The sequence below is a fragment of the Cetorhinus maximus genome, chromosome 11 (assembly GCF_964194155.1).
Source record: "Cetorhinus maximus chromosome 11, sCetMax3.hap1.1, whole genome shotgun sequence".
Taxonomy (NCBI): Eukaryota; Metazoa; Chordata; class Chondrichthyes; order Lamniformes; family Cetorhinidae; genus Cetorhinus; species Cetorhinus maximus.
The window spans coordinates 366,820-388,873 of NC_135889.1; the positions used below are offsets into that span (position 1 = coordinate 366,820).

The following is a 22,054-nucleotide window of genomic DNA, read 5'->3' on the forward strand; positions in this document are numbered from 1 at the left end:
AGCTATACAATTGGAGATGGAAAGGTGGCTCCAAGACGTGTGAAATTCATGGCTATCATGGATTTCCCCGTGCTACAACAAAATGGGAAGTTTTGAGATTTCTGGGCATGAGCTGGTGTTACTGGAAGTTTGTATCAAATTTAAGCCGTGTGCTTGCTTCACTAACTGAAGTAGTAAAAAAGAATGAGAATTTGCAATGGACACTGGAGTTTCAGAAGCCATTTGATAGTTTGAAAACTGTATTAAATGCGACGCCAGATCTGGCAGCACCCAATTACGCCAAGCAATTGAAGTTGGCCGTTGAGGAAGTGATGTATGCATTGACGTTTGACTGTTATAAGAAGATGACATTGAAATTGAAAAATCGAGAAGGTATTTTTTCAGGAAAGTCGAATGCACAACAGAGAAGATATTCAAGGTGATTATTTTTTGTCTACTAATAAAGCATCAGGTGGTTCTGCCCAGTCTGGCTGATGCTGTTCCTAATGTTTGCGGAGGGACTGAAGTGACACCTCCATAAATTTGGCAGTGTGTTGTTTCTCCTGTCAGGAGGAAGTGTAGAGCGTGAAGACATACAATGAAAACCAGGCGTCAGAAAGCGTCTCCTAGAAAGAAGCAAATAACAAGCATCATATAAATATTTTATTGATCCTCGTCATGTCCATCTGAATGAAGGTCAATCTGTCGGGATTGGATAGGGCTGAGGTGAAGGTTATTTTGGACACTCCCTCTGATTCGGTATCTGACTTACTTTACAACAGAGCAGTTTATTCGATTGGCCAGCGATCTAAAAGGTTACATCTCCTGCTCTCGTCACCGATGTTGACTGACCTGCTGAGTATTTCCTGCATTCTCTTGATATTACCTGGATGCTTGATTGTTAAAATGAGTTAATACAACTTCCTCTCTCTTTCTTAAGATCATACTGCAGCAATATAGCGATCTACAATTCAAAGCTTTGTATTTCAATGCTTGCTTGCAGGTTGTCACCGCGGCTTATTTAGTGAAAGCGCCTGTCTATTAAAATGAAGATCCCAATTGTGAATCTCAGCAGTGCCTCTGTCTGTTTCTGCGACGTGTGGCTTTAAATTAATCCGGCAAAGAAGCGGGCATTTTCAACGCGGGAAGAAGCAAATCACGTGCGATTATAAGGAACCACGATTGGATCAAAATCATCGATTAAGCAAGCGGGAACCGTTGTGCTAACTTGCCGCGATCTCTTGAGTGTGTCTCAATGGTAATGGCGGGGTCCGGGAATGATAATCGCTTCGACGTTTTTTCTTGTCGTTGTCATAAAGCATTTCGCAATTGCCACTTTCGGTTATCTCTCCAGCAAAGGCTGAAACTGGTCTGACATGGTGAACCCTGTAGGGAGCAATTGATGGCCTAGTAGTTGAGAACAGTCACTGCGCTATAACAATCTCTGCCCCAGTGCTGATTACCAGTGAATACCCTGTGAACCGGGCTTAGAACCTATTCCTGTGCTGAAACCGTAAACTGTGATGATCAGAGGTTCAGTGTCACTAATGGAACCAACACTCAATAATAGTCAGTAATTTATGCTCCATCCACGTTAAATGGACAGGACCATTCAGGCATGTGTTGGGGACGGACTGGCAAGAATGGATAGTTCATTTTAGCAAATAACAACTTTCATTGATATCACGGTGTTAACTTGATATTATAGTGTCGTTGGGCTTAAAAATATTGTATTTGGATAAATAAGGAGACTGAGACAGATATTTAAAGCACTAGGAAAAGAGGCCAGATGTTAGTTTTAATGACGACTTTAAAGGGGGAGAAATAGATTTTGGGAGAAGATTCCAGAGATTACATCATAGAGATCTGAAAGAAAATCCAACAATTGTCCAGTGAAGGAATTAGGAGATGAGCAAGACGCCGGAATATGAGGAATACATAATTTTCAGAAGGCTGTAGAGAAGGAGATCACAGACGATGGTAGAGACAAGGGTAAGGATGGGATTGATACGAGAATGAACATTTTTAAATGGTGGGGTTGCCCATACAGAGTAAATGTTCAGCGAGCTCTAGTGTTGTGTGATTGGGGCTCAGTGCCAGTTGCATTCTGGCCATCAGGGCTTTCTCTGATATTGCTTTTCTGGATAGTGGACGGTAGAAGGCCGGCAGAGAAACAATGCATAAGCCAAGTCTGGAGTGACATCAACTTGGCGGGTGAGGTTAGCAGCAAAAAAGGCGGAGCTGCGCGACATTGTGTAATCGATGCGAACGGGGTGATACGTGGTCAGACGCTCATATCCTGCATGCGTGTGATCTGTGACTTTGACAAGCACCTATTCAGTGTTGTCGCACTGGATTCCAATGTGAAGTTCGACTTTTGAAGGATCTCAACATGAATGAGAACATGGCAGAGTGACGCTCTAAGTAAGCAGCTAATGACAGGCTATTCAAAACCAGTATAATTATATCGCTATTGAAGCATAAATGTTTTAATCAGGTTCGAGAGCATTGGAATGAATGTTTCTCTTATTGAGAACGCACTCCGTGCAATTTTATTTAAAATACATTTAAAAGCAGAAATTGCAGCGGCAGGTAATGATTTTATTTGGCGGTGGAGGCGGGTTGCAGGGCGGCGGGTGCGAACCGTGGGCAGATACAAATCTTGCATTTTTCACTAACTGAAATACTACGACTACATTTTTACACGTTGTTCTCACTCCCTCTATATAACAATTCCTATAAGTTTGCTTTACACAATTCTGTAATTGTTAAATTTCAATCTCATATCGTGAGAATATAATTTGCTTATTCTTATTCAATGTTGATAATTTCCCCTACTGAACAAGATTTTTTTACAAATCGGCCAAAAGTATTAGGCCCTTAACTTGTTTAATAGATAAATTCAATCTAGGTCAACATAATTGAAATTCTAACAATTGTTTATTTATAAACCTTGCTATTCACCTTTATCATTGCTGCCAATTGAGAGGATGATTTATGACAAATGATTATATTTCTAGACGGTATCAAACGAGTAAACGTTTTTGAAGTTTATTAATCAGTGTGCAATAACATATCTTTAAATAACTTCCATAAAACTTCATCCTGAAACTGATGCTTACTGCAGGGTCAGTACTGGCCTGATAGCCTCGTGTTGTTGCAAATTGACATATTCTTCGCTACTTAGTATATAATGGCTAAAGATAGCAGCTACTACAATATAAAGAGAAAACAAGAGGATACAATGTGGAGAAACTTCATGACAATCTTATCAATTATAATCGAGAAGGTCTTCCAGTCTGCGTCATTTATTAGAAGGCATTCCTGTATTTTCTGCCTATCCAGTCCAGAGGAATGGGCCTGCAGGTCTTTGACTGGAATCTCTCCTGCACGGACCCTGTCATTTGGGCAGCTCCCACCTGTAAAATCCATTCTTCTCCCGTCAGTAGATGGAAGGACACAGGCATCTCTCACTGAAACATGTTAATTAACTGGTTCAACTGCACTTTGTTGAGATTCACTGGATTTTGAATTTATGTATGGTTGAGGACGAACGTCCACATATTAGAGAATGTAAGAAATTTAGGACTGAGAGAATAAGCAATCCTTTTGCCTAGAGAACTGGAGTTGGGTTTCATAGATGGGTAATCACGTTAATCACGCCCAATCGGCAGTAGTCGCTTTGGATCAGGTGGGCCATTGAGCCGGGTGGGTAGTCAGGTTGGCTGAGTAGCTGGGTCGAGGAGAGCAGCCGTGTTGGCAGGTAGTCCATTCGGGAAAGAGCAGTCAGTTCCCGAGGAGAGGTGGGAGTGGCTGGGGGCTGGTTGGGAGGGAAATAGCTGAGTTGGAAGGATTAGTCCGGGTGGAGATAGGGTAGTCAGCTGGGCTGGGCAATCATTCGGGTAGCAGTTGGATCGGTGGACCATTGCGTCTCGTGGGCAGTCGGATCGGGTCGGCATGGTTGAGGGGAGGTGTTGGTGAATTGGAGAGTTGAGTGTGGTGTTTCGTTCAGTTCTGTTGGTTAATTCCTGAGATAGATCAAGTTTTAACCAGCGTAACATTCGCAGTGTGAGTATGCAGGCAAGTCCCGTGTATCTGACACCCAAATCTCTGACACTGAGCTCAGTGTGGGAGAGAATGACAGCGGGTCCAGGAGAGCGCAAATCAGTCAATCAGGAATTTAAACTTCCGGGGCAATTTCAGAGCGTGTCCACGTGTCAGGACGTCCGCAGTGTTTGGGATGCGCAACAGCAACTTCAATTCACTGCTGTTGGCATTGGAAGTTTTGGGACTTTAGCTGCTTATTAAACTGGCGCTTCTCATGCAGTTCCTGCCGTGTAGGGGAGTTAAGGCCAACACAGAGAGGTTTTACTCCAGTGCTGAAACATGTTAATAACTGTTCTCTATGGCCCCTGACTTGCAAGTGCGCCGCTATAACATGAAACAATTATAATCTACGTGGAATATCAGCAGACATAAAACACATGGAACAATGTGGAATAATGATTTCTGATGCCTTAAAAAACACAATACATTGTCGTCGCAACAGAAAGGCCACTATTCAAAACTGGAACATAGTCTACAAGTTAACTATAGTTAGAACAGGAACAGTTGGTTTCGTTTTGCATTTTTTTTAACATTAACAAAATTATTGTCCATGGAGAATTCAGTATTTTCTTCAGCTCTTCCCTGAATTTAGTTTGTGTAGCTGCATAAATAAAAGTGTTTGTGCAGGAACTCAAATACATGAGCATGTATCCGGTTTCAGTAGCGATGTATGCAGGAGCTGTATAATCCGGTCGTACATGAATGAGCATACTACTGACTAACGTACGAACGACTGCTGTCAGCCACAACAGTATAAAAGTACCCGATACAGTGAACAGTAATATAATCGATTTCCTTCGGTTCTGTATTTCCGGACCATTATGATTCTCGCTGCTGTGACCCCGGAGCTCCTTACGGGCTCGACTGGCTATTAAAATCCGTCTGACTGTCAAACAATTAAACAGTAATATCAAAGAGAAAGGAATCCATGTCAATAAAATGCTTTGTAGCCAAATAAATGTTACACCAAAAGGAGATGTATAAAAATCTAGGCTGGGCTGGAAGCCCCAGTGAGAATTGTTAATTGTTCTCAGAGGTTCGAATGCAAACCAGTTTGGAATGTTGTGTAAAAGTGAGAGGACACAGATTGTTGTTAGAACTGTAGCCGCAGTTCTCACTGTGCAATACCTTGTCTTAAACTTGTGGCTACATATAAACACAAACCGGTCAAGTGTGAAGGAGACTGTAAACCACACCGATAATACAGGTTGGTACTAATTGAGTACATTATGAACTTGCAAATGGGTGTATAGGACAGGATTATATGTGGAAAACGTTTACTCAGGATTTTATGCACGAGGACATTGTTGAGCATGACCAGTAAATCGGCTATTGCCATGGACACCATATAGAAAGAAATACATTTTGAAAGGCCTCAATTTCCTCTGGAGAGAATCACGATTGTCATAAGGTTCGCTGTGGGGAAAAGGGAGAGAAAGTAGGTAACATGGACACTCAGATACCTTCCACAGAATATTATTGGAAATGTTACTGTGCATTTCTACCCAGCGTTATATACATGTGTCCAATTTATAACATTGGCCAGTGTTGATGAAACTCCGAAAATAAATAAACGAATATGCACTCTATTGTGATTAAATAGTTTCAAGGGGAGTATTTTTGAGATTGGCCCCTCGCTGAAACAGAGACCGGAACCAGATTTATGGGGGAGGGATCTCTTCGTTGGACACCGGAATTCTGAGAAATGAATGTGCGCATGTAATTGGTAAGGGATTGGAAACTGGTTGGGGAGTGTAAACAGTTTGGGAGATCGGGTTTCACCATGTGGTCAGAACAAGCAGGAGTCTAAAAAGTTCAATTCCTTTTCAGCAGAAGCCGCCAAGGCTCAGTGTTTCTCGTTGAAGTTGTGTATGGGAGCAATCTTAAAATACTAAAACCTGAGAAAAGCTATGAGCCACAGAGCTAATGATACTGTACACGAGAGCGCTATTGAATGGTGAGTGACAGTGCCTCTGGGAAAACTCCGCTATCAGGACTGTTGTGACCCCAGTGAAGCAGGCCACACAGAAGTAGGCTTGCTGTCGATAATCATATCCGTGTAGCTGGATTGGATTCAAGTGGTTGTTGGAGGCCACTTGAGAATCAGACCTTACGTTAAGAACAGTGGTTGAGCACTGCTGGAGCAAGATGGAGTTGTGAGAGACATTAGGACTGAACACAGTGCCATATGTGTGCTGTGGGCTAACTGAGATATCCGTGAGACTTATCATTGTTGTATCAGTTACTTTAACAATAATCAATACTTTCTACTGAATACAATTAGAAGCTAATTATATACTTTTTGACTTTGGTTTGATTTTTTACAATAAATGTTTTAAAAAGTTAATTTTTGTCCATTGTCTTCTTCCATCGGGGTCCTTAGGGGAAGTTCGGTTCTTTCAGGGAGTTGATCCTCAGTGTAGAGAAACACTGTATGGGGACTGGGTCTCTGCCGTCCTCCCGCTAAATTTCAGTCTGATGTTTTCATGATGCTGAGAGAAGGGTCACTCGAATTCAGCCTGGAAAATAGTAACGGAGAGTAGCTCCAAACTCCTCCCACTACCACCGACCCTAATGCATTGATGCCTCAACTGGGGCCAAGGGTGACTTCGGACAACAGTGTAAAACTGGCTAAATCGGATCAGCCGTCCGGCATACATATCGCCCGATTCCCTTTCATTGACCATTGTCCCTGGCGCTAGATTGAGGCTGCATGGAACTGTCCAGCGCAACTCAGCCGCCAGCACGTTGCAGAGGCAGTCCAGTTACCGATATAACTTTCGTAAAGGGAAAGTGGGATATTCTTATATCTTCTTGAATTTCAACAGTCAAATAATATACATATTTCCTTTCAAACAACCTTCCTGTCATCGGGCCGTTACCAAGTGATACACCGAGTGAATTTGATAAATTGCCACTGGGCTCCATGTTACACTAAAAATAATTTTACAGTCGGTTCTTTCTGATTATTTGGAGATGAGAATCTCGGGAAGAGTATCCGATGCCAGCGGCATTCAATATAATTTACAATCCATTACAGGACGCAATAAATTCAAATAAAACCTTCAGCTGAAGATAAACTATCCAATGTAATTCAAAACGTTGGCCTTTGCTTCTTTACAAGCGGTCTGAAGGATCCGCTCAGGAACTGAACGGGAGGCGGTGGATCCGGAAAGATTCGCTGCCAGGGAGGAATGAGGAATAGCTTCGTATTCCTCAAAATAACTTCCCGCCGACTGCTGGGTGGAGGGCGCTGAAGTACTAGGAATTAGCAATGTAATGTTGAGAATGGGCAACATTACATATGAGATGATGGCCATTGACACTAAGCAACACATGCTTTAGTTTTGTGGGGGCGGGAAATTAGCCTAATTCTCCTTCACTGTGAGGATCTGCTGAGCATTACCGCGGCTCACAGGCCCTGTGAACGGCTAGGGTTCCCGCTGATATTCAGCAATTTATCCTGGCAGTGAAATGACTCGGCAGTGAGACATTCCTTCAATCAGCTACATAATCACTAACAGTGAAATCAAACAGCTATTAGACAACACTGACTTACCGGGAATACCAAAGGCTGCGAGAATTGGATAGTAAACATCTGTTACTTGTAGAATCGTTGGCCGGGTCATTTTTTTTTAGAAGGATGCGAGATTTCACTCAGTTTTCTGATTGTATTTAAGAACCGTAATTGTTTCCCCCTTTATAGGCAAACCCCTGTTCGACTGATGAAATCAGCTCATTTAATAATTCGTGTTAGTTATAGTCACTTAACAAACAAGCGGCTAATTTACTTCGTCAGAGACCCCGGTCCGCCAATGGGAAGATTGACCAGCTCAGTTCCAGAAACTTCGTCAATTAAAATTAATGATCGGAAAGTAACCCCAGAGGTGATGTGTTCTGCGCATGCCAACTTTGAATGTTGAAAGGGATGTTCCTCCTGAAGAGTGTTGGTCTCTTGGAGCTTCATATTATTCTAGTGCGATCTGGACTCAGCCATTGCAGAATGTAAACCTGTTATAGACTGTAATGTACAACTTAAACCTATTGTATTCTGTGTGGATACCTCGTGATGACTCGGCGTTATTATGACTGGCGATGATATTGCTCGAACGTTAACAATACTGGATATGTCCGTGTATTTATGCTTTTGTTGTCAGTCAACAGTACTAGACATTACCTACTATAACAATAATAGTAGGAAAATTTAGAAAATTATCGGTGCTGATTTTAACCTATCATTATTCATGAAAACTCCACTCAAACATTTGTATGCCCTGCTCCAAATTTTTTTGTCCTGAAATACAAACAGAAAATGCTGGGAATACTCAGGAGATCTTGTAGCATCAGCGTAGAGTGAATCAGAGTTTATTTTTCAGGCAATGGTCAGCAATGACCTTTAAATTTCAGATATCCAGTATCGCAGCATCACTGGGGAAGCCCCTACACGAGCAATAATAGTTGTGTCCGTGCAGAGAATCATTCTAACATTTCTAGCGGTAACACTATAATGTTACTGCGGAGGCCTGTACTCAAAGTAATTCGTGATAACATCCCTGACACATTGCTGGGGGTGATCCAGTGCCTCCAAGGATTTTTTTTTCTTGTTTTGTTTTATTTCTTTCCGAAATCCGGTCGCCTGAGTATAAGGTAATGTTCTGCATTGCCCGAGTTAATATTTTAATCAGCACTCTGGGTAAAATTGGGAAAGCCCCTAATATATGAAAGTGATGTTGCCTACAATCCTCTATTTCACTTTAGGAGCATTAATAATGCTTTGGCCAAGTATCATGGCACAAGTACCCTTGGGCATAAACAAAAAGAACTAAGGAAAATGAAAAGATACTTTTAGGTTGTAACTGCGCTTGGAGAATGAAAGGGTGTCATGACATATCACTGAAAAAAATGCTAATAGGGCAGATAAATCTATTCCTCGCTCAAACTTAATGCAGCAGGAACCATTTTATCCTTGAATATGCACAGTTTATATTGACGTTTGCACCTTATAACTGAACACAAAGCGGGGTCACAAATTGAAAAGTCAAGCTATGGAGAATATTACTGCTTCCAATTGGCGATAGATCGATTATGTATCTCCCCAGTTGACAGCGAACAAAACAGTAATAATTCACCTAAGTACAATTGCCTTACGAAGGACAATGGTCTCTTTCAAGAGGGGAGCTAAATGTGGTTGTTACACTTGAATGCAGATGCAAGGGGGAGATGCACCAATCTGCCAATAGCAATCAATGTTATCGAAGATATAGCGGGCAGGAGCACAAAACCCACCTGTGTCTCAATCATGACTAATCACTTAAAATGTGGTAAATTTGTTGTAAAGCAGCCACTTTTGGCATTTGACAGCAGTAAATTCAAGGACTCTGCTCTCTTTATCTCGCAACCAGGTGGAAAGACACCTTATGTTTAAGAAGCGAGCGGTCACTAGTTCTTTCATTTAAATCATGTTTCTTCATTCTACCTGCCATAAACCAAAGCCATTGTGAGTGGCGAGTGTCATCCGAATTTAACTTGCGTTTGCAGAAATTGTTGCTGGATTTTGAGCATCGGAGGTGACGCCTGTAACAATTTCTGCGTCAATATAATTTTCATTGTCAACCCTGCAGTGACGCATCGAGCTCGTAAACGATGAACTCGTATTGCACAATTATCATTGCCCGCAAAACATCCACAGAAGCGAAAGATGACTGGTATTTCACTCCTACCAGGGTTTGTTCTGTAAAGCGACGAAGAAATGGGAGGGGGATGGGGGGCGGGTGAATCTTCCCTCTCTCTGAACCTTACAGAAAAAGACTGGCCGCAGCTGTCCTTACAGATATTAGTAATAGAACCAGAGGATGCTGGAAATACTCCGCGGGCCTGACAGCTTCTGTGAACAGAGACAGCAGAGTTAACGTTTTCAGGTTCTTTATACTATAGGGAATAATTTGCTTTATACCTCCACACAATTTAAGACATGACCATAATTTCTCCACCCGAATCGTCTGACCAATCTCCACTCAACTTTCTCATCTCGAAGAAGAACAGCCCCAGCTTCGCCCATTTATCTACATAACTGAAGTCTCCCATCCTTGGAATCAATCTCGTAAATCTTTTCTGAACTCTTTCTAAAACCTTCGTTTAAGTTGAACCAGAATTTTATGAAGGTTAATTACTTAGTTCCTTTCGTTCTCTATGCCCTGATTTATAAAGCCGAGTGTTCAGGACGAAGGACTGCTTTCTAAAACTGCCCTGCCACCTTCACTGATTTATGCACCTGTACACCCACGTCCCTCTGCTCCTGCATCCAATCAGAATTAGGACCATCATTTTATGTCACCGCTCCTCGTTCACCTGACCACATTGTATCACTTCACACTTCTGTACATTAAATTTCACCTGCCTTGTGTCTTCCCATTCCACCGACCTACCTATACCCTCTTGAAGTATATTATTATCCGCCTCACAGTTCACAATACTTCCAGTCTTGCACCATCCTCAAATTTTGAAATTATGCCCTGCACACCCATGTCTAGGTTATTGATCTCAATCTTGAAAATGCAGTGGTCCCGCTACATACCGGTAGCCCCACCGCACCCCGCAGCCTCACGCCCTCCCTCCAAGCCCCAGTCAGAAGTAAGGAACGTTTCCTGTATGTCATGCTTTAATAGGCTTGAATTCAATTATTAAACTGTGGCACAATTGAATTCCAACTATGCTAAAGACCAACGATTCACAACGCCACATGGTTGGAAATAAAATACTTCCGGGAACTAAAAGTTTGAACTACAAAGCATGGGTTTAATAATATTTGCGGAATCAAATGATTAATACAGGGGGAGAGAAGGTTAGAGTAGATTAAGGGATGATATGACAAACTCATTTGTTTAGAGCTCCTACATCTTCAAATCTCCCACTTCACCACTGCATTTCCATCAGTCATAGTGTTATTAATAACTACATCAAGTCGCGTTTATATTGCACCTCTAAAAGAGTAGATGTGAGGTCTTTTGGACTCAGCCAGAAACCCTGGTTCCAAGTGCCACTCCAGGACTTGATTACCAATAATTAAATTTATTCAGTTACGGGATGTGGGCTTGGCTGGGTAGGCCAGCATTAATTGCCCATCTTTAATTGCCCTTGAGAAGGTGGTGGTGAGCTGCTTTGTTGAACCGCCGCAGTCCCTGTGATGTCGGTACACCAACAGTACTTTTAGGAAGGGAGTTCCAGGATTTTGACCCAGTAACAGCAAAGGAACGGTGTTATATTTCTAAGTCAGGATGGTGAGTGACTTGGAGGGAAACTTTCAGCTGCGGGTGTTCTCATGTCGCTGCTGCACTGTCCTCTTAGATGGTCGTGGTGGTTTGTTTGAAAGTAGCTGGCTAAGGAGCCTTGGTGAATTCCTGTTTGCAGGGATAATGGCCAAGCTGGAGGATGAGGGGAGGAGGAACCATCTCCCACCAGGACCGTATCATCCTCCACCAGTGGCACGGAGCAGTGCTCAGCATTAGTGAAAACCGACACTCTGTACAGTGACAGCGGAAAGGAGCCGAGTGAGGCAGCCAGAGGGAAGGAGGAAAGGCAGCTGGAGGCTGAGACTCAACGTATAACCCCCGGTCAGAATGAAAACAGCCACGTCAGGCCAATAAGACACAGAGCCCCTCACCAGCTGCTTTCACAGCCACATTCTGCTGGACTTCACTTGGTAACAGCTGAACTTACATGGGTGGGTAATGCACATGCGCAGTCGAGCATCGCAGATCGAACACCACTTTACCCAGATCCAGACATTCCAGTTGTGAGACAGCGAGTGTGACAGACTGAAATGGAAGCCGTGAGACAGGAGAATGTTATCCTGTGTGTAGAGAACGATAGACCGCGGGCTCAATTGAACAGCTGGGCCAAGGTACGAGCATGTCCTCTGTGTGACAAGCTGGGTAAGAATTCTCTGTCCCATGCTGCACCCCACAAATCAGCAGCTTCCTCTACAGTGTGTGATTGCCGGGACCCTGCACATTATGATGAATTGTTTGAGGCACCTGAAAACAGATTTGTGTGAATAGAGATCCTGATATTGAATGTAGTGAAATTCACGTGGATCATCCCCCCCACCCCGCCCCCGTTCCCCGGCCCCCTCCACGGCTTCTGAAATTATAGCCCTTGGATTTGTCTGGGGAGCAAGATAAAGTAATCTGCGAGTTTCCTCTTTACATTGAAGCTGTGAATCCAGGAAAGCTCATGCGGGGCATTTTTGGTCCCTTGGAGGGCATGGACAGTGGCAATTGACAGCAGGTCTGAAAATGAAAACTGGGTGAGTGCTTGGAGAACCTTCCCTCCATTATGTGAACTGAGATCACACTGAGAGGTCTAAACATGTTCTCACCCTCGACTTTCCCGAGAATATGCTCACAAGCAGTGGATCGGAGAGACTGGGGCCTACATTAATTGACTGGCCTTTTTCTCTGGACATGTGACTGGATTAATAATCCAGGGAGGTTAATACTCAGGGGACGCAGGTTCAAATCCAACTACGGCAGCTGATCGAATTTACAATCATTTAAGAAATTCTGGGATATAAAACTAATTTAAATAATGCTGACCCACATTAGACTATCATCGGTTCTTGTAAAAAAAACCATCAGGTTCATAAATGTCCTTTAGGGATGGAAATCTGCTGTCCTTACCCAGTCTGACCTGCAGAAATGTGGTTGACATTTAACCTTTCTCAAGGGATGGGGATGCCGGCCTTGTTAGGGATGTTACATTGGAGAGAATGAAGAAAGTCCTTGTTCTACCGCTCTGTAAGGCATATACTGACCTGCCTAGTTCAGCCTCGAAGCTTTGAGGTTGATCGATGCCAGTGAGTGATTCTTGTCACCAGGTTGGGAATTTAAATGAGAAATCGCAGAGATCAGGCTTTGAATCGCTCTTTACGATGGTTCAATGTCCATCATTGAAACATTTTTAAAAATATATTACAAACAGACCAGCAGTTATTCCTAGCATTATGCAGACCTTAGGGGGTAACTGCCAATCAACCACACATGAATGCCGAAATTACAAAGTTACAGGGCCCTCAAGAATCCATTTTCACACAAAGGATACCTGCTGGAGGCAGGATTGAGGAATGGGAGTGGGAAAGGAGATTTGACTCAAGTACAATTCACTCAGGAAATGAAAGCACATTGTCTAGTTTTCACATCCCATCATGTTTTTGCAGCAACAGACATTTGCAGCCATCGGACTATCAGGGTCTCAAATTAATTCCCTAACTTTCAGTACCCTGGGCACGAGAAGGTGGAACTGCAACATCGTCAAATGTGTTTTGTAGCATCGGAAAAATTGGAGACTCTGAAAAATGTAGAAAAGAGAAACCTGGTTATAAGCCGCCTGGTGCATGCAATCTTCACTAGTGATGTCCTGCACAACTCAAGCTGCAGGGGCGCAGCTTCTACAGCAGACGGGAGGAAGCCTTTACCCTTGAAGGTCATTGAGACAGTTAAGGATGAGTGCATATATCAACCAGTAACCAGGCATTTATAAAGCAATTGAATGCATTGCATGTGATTCCCAGGAGCTGCTGGGTGGTGAACTAAACACTCGGCCTGGGTCCAAATGTTTCACTCAAAGAGCCTTTGTCTTGTGATTTTAATAAGCGAATGCGTTACCTTCTCGGAGTTCATGAGACAGCACCATCGACAGGATGGAGAGCCAGTGACGGGAGAGAGAGAGCTGAACCGAATAATAAACAGCTGCTGCACAAATGCAAGACGGCGGCCCAGCAGGAGGCTGGACACAATAATGACAGGGGGCGGGGGGGATTCCCCCATCACTGCAGGGTGAACATAAATATATTCAGCTTTCATTTTAACATTTGTTTTTTTTTCCCCTCATTGGGTTCTTGGTCGGGAAATGTTTGAAGAGGAAAAATAAATCCCTATCATTATTAAAAGTCCCAAAATGGGGTCAGAAGGACTGTTATTTTGCCAGGATTTGCCACAAAACAGATAACCTGAATTGATGACATTTTCATTGTCTCTGAACTCTCCTAGACTTTCACTGCAGGTGCAGAATTCACATTTTTTCCTCAGTCGTGCGCATTATTGAGCATAGGCGTGTGCCGCGTATTCACTGACAATTCCCCATATTGACAACTTCCCTGGAAGTTTGGTGTGAGTATAACATCCGCGGATCTCACTGGCGGTCAGATTTTCCCATTGATAAACCGAGACACTACAGAAAAGAGGAATGTTTCACGATATGAATGTGCTGATCGGAGGACAATTTAATTTCTTTCATTCTACAAATATCAATTTGTGGGTTATTAAGCATCATAAGTTCCTGACATCAATTGAACAACAGCGACTTCAATCAGAAGTCTCGGAAACAACTGATGGAAGCCGCCTCCAGTCCCACATTTTGCCACGTCAACATTTTCATTTGTTTCTGAGTGAAGTTAACCCCAGGTTTTTCTACTCTGTGCCAAAGGTCAGCAGTTCCTCGTTTGTATAGTGGTCAGTATCCCCGCCTGTCACGCGGGACACCGGGGTTTAATTCCCCGACGGGTAGTAGGCGTTGTCCTTCATAAGAGGAAATACACGAAATTGGAAATGTCTTGGGCATTGTTTTATATACAGGAGAGAGTGCAGATTTCGTCTCAGAATTTCAGGAACAGTGGTAGTTTTTAGAGATCCTGGAATATTAAAGTTCCTTGAGAGGAAAGGCCCTTCACACCAACAGTCAGCCGACAGTTCCTTATGTGTCCGAACACCCGACTCTGGCTCTTTCACTAAAACTGGGCTGAATCGGAATTTCAGTGAAATCAGTGAATTGGTAGCTTGAACCCAGGACATTTTGCTTAAAAAAGGTATTTTAAATCCGAGAGGAGCCGGCCACACTCGGTTTAGTAATGACTAACGAGGCAGAATTCATTAATAATCTGACAGTCAACGAGTATCTTGTAAACAGTGAGTGTAACATGACAGAGTAACTTATATTATAACATCTGCCACCATTTTATTAATTTATTAAACTTATTTTTTCCCTTTATTTCCATTGCTTTTAGACGGCAGCTATTCAGGATCCAGCCATTCATCCCCGCCCCTTCGCAACTTTTCTTTTCTTATCCCATCGCCTCTCCCTCAGTGAACACATGATTCTCCTAATTCCAGCTCTATTTTCTGGTCTCTGCACTATCAGCAGCTCCTTGGCACAGATGTTATTTTCTCTTTTGATATTTCATTGAATAAAATTTGAAAGATGGTGAAGACCGTTCATATTCCTCTCTCTTCCTCGTCGCCAATCTTTCCGTTTTCTTCCTCTGTAAATCTGTTTGTCTCTTGAACTCACTCCTAACCCTCATCAATTCCCGACGTCAAACCACACCTCAGCCCCCACATTTAACGCACTGACTGTCCCTTTACCGAGATCCTTCCCCATGATTGCAGGAGGCATTCGATGCATTTTTTTGTAAATTTGAACAAGTAAGATCAGCCCAAAACTATTCCCGCTGACTGGGAATCTCGGACCCAGTGCCACCGTCAAAGAGTTAAAGTCAGAGTTTTTACCGAGGGAATTAGAAAAAAGAATTCTACACACAAAGTGTGCGAGAACTTTTGTACACGACAATTTATCTGCGTCAAAAGAACATAGGACAAATTGCAGGACTCCAACCTACAATCTTCTGATAACCTTGCACGACACAGGGAAGTAAAACGCCTCATCTAATACGACCGCAACATCAACAATTCCAGAATTATCATTTATTTTTCCCCAAAGTTCAGGAGCCTGAATCAGAAGGTAGAGAGCGCAGATTGCCCACGTATCTGATCCCCTCCTGAATCTGAGTTATGATATTTTCTGTGAACCTTGTTTGTTATTGTGTTGTCTAAACACTGAACCACAATGAACTCACCAGGATCCCGATACTGGAGTTACTGACTGCTGTCAGTTCTCTCAGTGTTAAAAGACGGGAATCGGGCGGAATTGGGGACAACACATTCCCTGGGAGACCGAGTCCTCACTAAACTACCGGGAGGGGGAGAGTCAGGAACAGAACAACTGTGACACTCCGCTCTGTTCACTGACTCTCCATCCCTCTCAGTGAACCCAGTGACAGGAATTATTGATATTAATGGTTCATGAACAGCAAATATCCTGCAGGGAATTATCCCAATTGGACGAGCTAAAGGGGCTAATTTCAGCTTTAAAGGGTCTCAGTCCTTGGCCACAGTCTGGGACATTTTGGTCAGCTTCTGATTGCAGTGAAATGTGAAAAGTCCTGCAGCGACATAATGTTCCAGAGATACAGACACAGTAACAATCCTAATATTGAACAATAATGGCTGACGCTGTATCCATTTTACACCTAATGTCTCTGATATAACTACATGATATTAGACAGACTGACAGGCTGTTATCAGATGAACACTCAGTACTTGAACATCCTGAACATCGGCCAACCCCGACCCTGCCTCAGCTCATCTGCTGCTGAAACCCTCATCCATGTCTTTGTTCACTCTCGGCTTGACTATTCCAGTGTTCACCTGGCCGGCCTCCCATCTTCCACCCCACACATACCTGTGCTCATCCAAAATTCTGCTGCCTGGAACTTCACCTGAAAACATGGGAAAAGTCCGCTACCCCGAAAGACGATGGAAACAAAATCCGCGCCAGGGCGGGAACCCGAGTGAAGATTGTTAATGATCAGTTTGTTGATCACCCGTTTTTGCAGTTTGTTCAGTTGCTGAGAAATGAACATTTGTGTTCCTGAGCAAATCAAAATGGCAAATTCTCCCAATAGATCAGCACAGAGACCGCTGTTATGGTCACTGTAGCAGTTTTCACAGTGACATACTTTGCTTTAAAATTCTGGCCATGACAGTGACAATTGAAGATTGGAAATGGAGCTAAATTGCGAATGAGAAATAAGGCGGCCACTTCAGTGCCAACTTATGACGGAGTGCCTGTTCAATTTAAAGTTTGGTGCTGCCATAACACTGACAGTGTTGGAGAGGAATGAATGTGTAAAGACTTTGCTGAAAGTTTGATATTCTAATATATGAAGAACATGATCAGTAGATCTGCTGTTTCCAGATACCATATAGACAGATAAATTTGAAAAGGCCGCAGTTTCTTCTGGCGAGAATCATGATTGTCAATAGGTTCGCCGTAAGAAAGAGGGAAACGAGATCAGTGATAGCGAGAGCCAGGTAAATATCACAGTATGTAGAGGGAATGTTCAGATGTGTTTCGACTGAGTATTATGCGCCTTGATTCTTCCCTGTCATACATGCAGACACTTTTTCAAAGCATGAAAACAATATACGCTCAATATCCTTCCTGTACACTTCTTTGAGACAGTATTAAGGCAGCAGGGGGGCGGAGGTCACTCGGATTCTGTGTCTGGAATGGTACCGAAGAACGACCCAAGGACCATCGACACTCAGTCCTTGCTGACTGACCGCGCACCAGCTGGACCATTGGAACTATCGTCTTTGTAAATTGAAAGCTTCAGGTTACCAGCGATCTGGAAGGGAATGAGTTTTCCCCAGAGCTGCCTCATTGTCCCGATCTTCACAAAGCTGATCAGCAACATCAACACTCCCCTTCTGAATGTTCAAAATATTCCGCCGAAAGCAAACCTCAAGCTGAAAACCTTCTCGCCCTCAACAGGCTGATATCTTATCCAAACTCTCTTTTTCTATTTATATCATGAGATATGGATACGCCTCCACGACTGGTATAAGTTGCTCATCCGAAATTGCCTTGAGAAGGATTGCTAAATTTACAAAGTGAAAATACTTCAAACATTGAAGTAAAATTAGTTTTGAGATGTTGCCCTGTCCTCAGGATGATGCAAGTGAAGCTTGGAATTGGAACTGAATTGCGAATGAGAAGTAAATCGATCACAGTTTTTACGAATTATGACCGGTTCTTTAGCGGGAAATGACCGAGTGCCTGTTGAATTTTAAATTTGGTAGTAAAAGCCGGGGAAGTTGCAAGTGCAGGAAACTGAAAGATATTTCCACCTGGCTCTCAATCAGCGGCTTTAGGCGATTGGAGCAAGTTGCGGAACCAGTAAATGGGAGAACAAATAACAGGCCGACTGCCCTCGGTGATTTACAAATCTATCCCAGTAACAGTCATACAGCAAAGCTACTAAACCGTGGGGAGAGCTCACAGTAATTTTGCGTTGGGTTTGCCCTCTGCTGGGTGACTTCGTCACTAGAATGTCTGAGAGAGATTGGAATTACGACAAGTTAGACGGGAAAACATTGGCTTCTCAGGGACCTAGTTTATCCGTCGGTTACAAGTCGCTCAGCAATGAAGTAGACTTTGCGCGGTTCAGTATTTTACTTCGTTCCGAGCATGTTTGAGAATAATTAACAACACTTTAGGAGTATATTGTGCTGCTTTTTTAAAAGATATCTCGAAGCAGCAAATGTTTTTTTGGCCTCGCCAGCAGCTGACTGACTGTTGAGAAATTTGATAATGGATAGACTTTGCTGACAGATGCAGTATTTGCGTGAAATTGTTGTGAAGCGAGTTATTGTTGTCGTGTAGAGAGCTGTTGATAGCTTCAATGCAATCACTTTATGGTAGGCTAGTATGGTTGGTTGCACTGACACTTGCAAATTGTCTCGAGGTAATTTGCCTGCAGCATTGCAGTGAACGGCAGGCATGGGCACAGTTAACAGCGATGTCACTGCTCGTCTGCTAGTGTTTCTCTGTACAGGAGAAAATATTTGTTGCCATGATGCTGATCGGTTTATTGCACAGAAGTGTGAAAAAGGACAGATTTGTCAGGACAAGAGGCAGAAATTTTCCAAAGGCAAGAAGTGTGGAAGAGAAAAAGGCTCAACCTGCGATGTCGCAGGAGAACACGGTCCGATTCGAAATCCCATTCCGATGTGACAGTATAGGAATTACAACTGAACCTCGAAACAGTAGAAGGACTGCAACTGAACTGGAATAGGGACAGAATTACCACACATCTCTCATATCCCATTGTTCAATGGGGATCGAACCCGTGAGCTTTAACGCTATTAGCATCATCCTCTAACCATTGGAGCTAACTGATCAAAAACAGAAAGTGCTGGAAAAACTCAGCAGGTCTGACAACATCTGTGGAGGGAAAGACAGAGTTAACATTTCGAGTCCGTATGACTCTGAAGAGGTTTTTCCAGCATTTTTTGTTTCTGTTTCAGATTTCCAGCATCCGCAGCATTTTGCCTTTATCTCGGAGCTAACTGGTCGCCAAGCAGCACGTTTCCTAGTTTGATCAATTGTTTTTCAAATTCAGTCTAGCAGTGAGTGGAGAATTCAGCATTCTTCCTTACCTGACTGATCCCGCACAGGCTGGAACTCTCGTATTTGCCCAGTCAAAGCTTCAGGTTACCAGGGAGCTGTAAGGATATATTTGCCCCAGAGATGCTGAGCAGAGCGTCGTTTGCAAGTGTTCCGTTGTACAGTAGCAAAGCTTTGTTGTCTTGTCGCCAACAAATTTGTAGCACAGAATTGTTAAAAGAAGGACGGATTTGTCAGAACTAGAGGCAGAAATGTTCCAGAAGGAAGAAGCATGGATGGAAAAAAATACAGCCTGCAACGCTGCAGAAGAACCTTTCGAAACGCTCTTTCCATGTGACAGCGGAGGAATAACAACTGAACCGGGTCCGGGCTTTAATTACTTCTAACTCGAATAAAATACGTTGGCCCCTACGGGGATCGAACCCGCGACCTTGGCATTATTAGCACCACGCTCTAACCATCTGAGCTAACCGGCCACCTGGTGAAGTTTCCCTAGTATCTGGTTTTCAAATTCAACGGGCAGTGAGTGGAGGATTGAGATTTCTTCCTCGCTGAGTGATCGCGCACAGTCTGGAACTCCCGGATTTGCCCAGTTGAAAGTTCAGGTTACCAGCGAGCTGTGAGTGTATGTTTCTCCCAGAGCTGCTGAATGATCCGATCTTCACAAAGCTGTTCAGCAACAGATACGTTCTCCTTCTTGTCAATGATGAAAATATTCTGCTCAAAGCAAACCTTAAACTGCAAAATCTCCCGTCAATAGGCTGGTATCTATGCAATCTCTTTTCTATTTATTCCATGGGGTGTGGGCATGTCGCGCATGACCAGTGCAAGTTGCTCATTCACAATTGCCTTCGGAACGATGCTAAATTATATAAAATATATAAGCACTTCAAACACTGAAGTAAAAATAGTGTGGAAATGTTGCAGCATCTCTAGGATGTAGGAATTGAAGCGTATGGATTTCATGGCGAATTGGAAGGAAGTTGCTCACAATCGGGCAAACTCACGGCGGGGGCTTCATCGAGAAATTACCGAGTGCCTGTTGAAATTTACATTTGATGCTATTATTCGCGGGAGTTGTAATGTCAGGGAACAGAAATATATTTCCGCCTGGCTCTCAATCGATGACTTGAGGCGATCAGAGCAAGTTTGGAAAGCGGCAAGTAACAGGCCAACTGCCACTGTGATTGATGTATTTATCTGATTAACAGTCATACAGCAGCGCCGCTTCACAAGCCGCAGAACAACAGTGTGGGGGGAGCTCAATCTTGTTTTGCCTCGGGTTTACCCTCTTCTGGCTGTCTTCATAACGAAGCGTTCGGGATTGGTTGGAATTAGACGGGGGCGGCATTGATTTCTGAGCCCAGGAGGTTATGTGTCACCAATCAACGGCATGTAGTTATAATGCAAAGGTTTCACATCCGTTGCACTGTTTTGCTGCAAAGATCATTGGTATTTGTTTATCGGGCTGTATGGCAGAGCCAATGGAGAACTTACATTTAAAACAGCGCCCGAGCACCGACGTGAATCCTGAAAACATCAGCGTTATGGGTATTTGGGAGATGGATTTGCACCAACCAGATTTCTCTCCCGAAAAAAAAAGCCACATGTATATTTAGCCGCGCTTTTCATGGCACATATTAACTATTTGGAAATATATATAGGGGGAATCCTCATGAAGTTTTTAGGCAACGAGAAAACTGGCTGTGTTTGATAGTGAGGAGGTTTGATAGCAGGGAGATATCAATTGACTGGTTAGATGGTCAGAAAAATGCCAAATGGAATTCAACCCGGGGGAGAGCGATGTAATGCAGCTGGGGAACTCAAACAGGTCGAAGGGAATACACAATTAATGAAGAGAGTATTGGGAGGTTTAGAGGAAGTGATGGACATTGGAGCGAATCTCCACAGATTCCCGAATGTTACATGAAAGGCCGATGAGGTGTTTAAGAAGTCAAGTAGAATCATTTCGTTTATTAGACGAGGCTTAAATATACTTGCAGGGAGGTTATGGTGGAGCTGTATGAATCATTAATTAGGCCACAATTTGAGTACTGTGTGCAGTCCTGGTCACCTCATGGAAATTACCAAATTACAAATCGATGGTGGAGTTCCGGCATGATGAACGTGGATATCCTGTGGTTTCTGCTGCTAAAAATGGGAGCCAACGTTAGATAAAACTCGCCATCCCAGATTCAGCAGTGACCCTCATCAATATTCCATAACCCGAGCTCTGACCGGAGGGATATATTAACTTTGAACGGATCCACACAAATTAATTTTGAAGCCCGCTCAACTGAACAACACAGCAGAATCTTCTATGTATCTATTGCATTTCACAAACTCCCCACCCCTCCCCTTGCCAATGTGCTTGAAAGGAGCGTTATATATCAACATTTAAAACGAAGTTTCACAAGGAGATATTTAGGAAAATGACGAACTGTCTGGCCAAATGGGTAGATTTGAACGAGTGTTTGAAAGAAGAAGAGAGAGGTAAAGTGGGACAGAGCTTAAGGGAGGGAATTCCAGATGTCGCGAACGTGCAATAATTCTCGTAACATTATTGTGATTTATTGTAAAGGTAGGTAATAGTGGGATTTGATTAGTTTCTCTGAGTGTGTGGGATGTAATTGAATTGGAAACAGCTGGTCTGGAGTCTTTGACT

At 43.2% G+C, this 22,054-nt stretch overlaps 1 non-coding gene across 1 annotated transcript; it reads right to left on the bottom strand.

Moving 5' to 3' along the window:
- Positions 1-19,791: 19,791 nt before the first annotated feature.
- trnai-aau (transfer RNA isoleucine (anticodon AAU)) lies at positions 19,792-19,865 on the bottom strand. Its single transcript has one exon. It is a non-coding gene; the product is annotated as a tRNA-Ile (tRNA).
- Between the last annotated feature and the right edge of the window lie 2,189 nt (positions 19,866-22,054).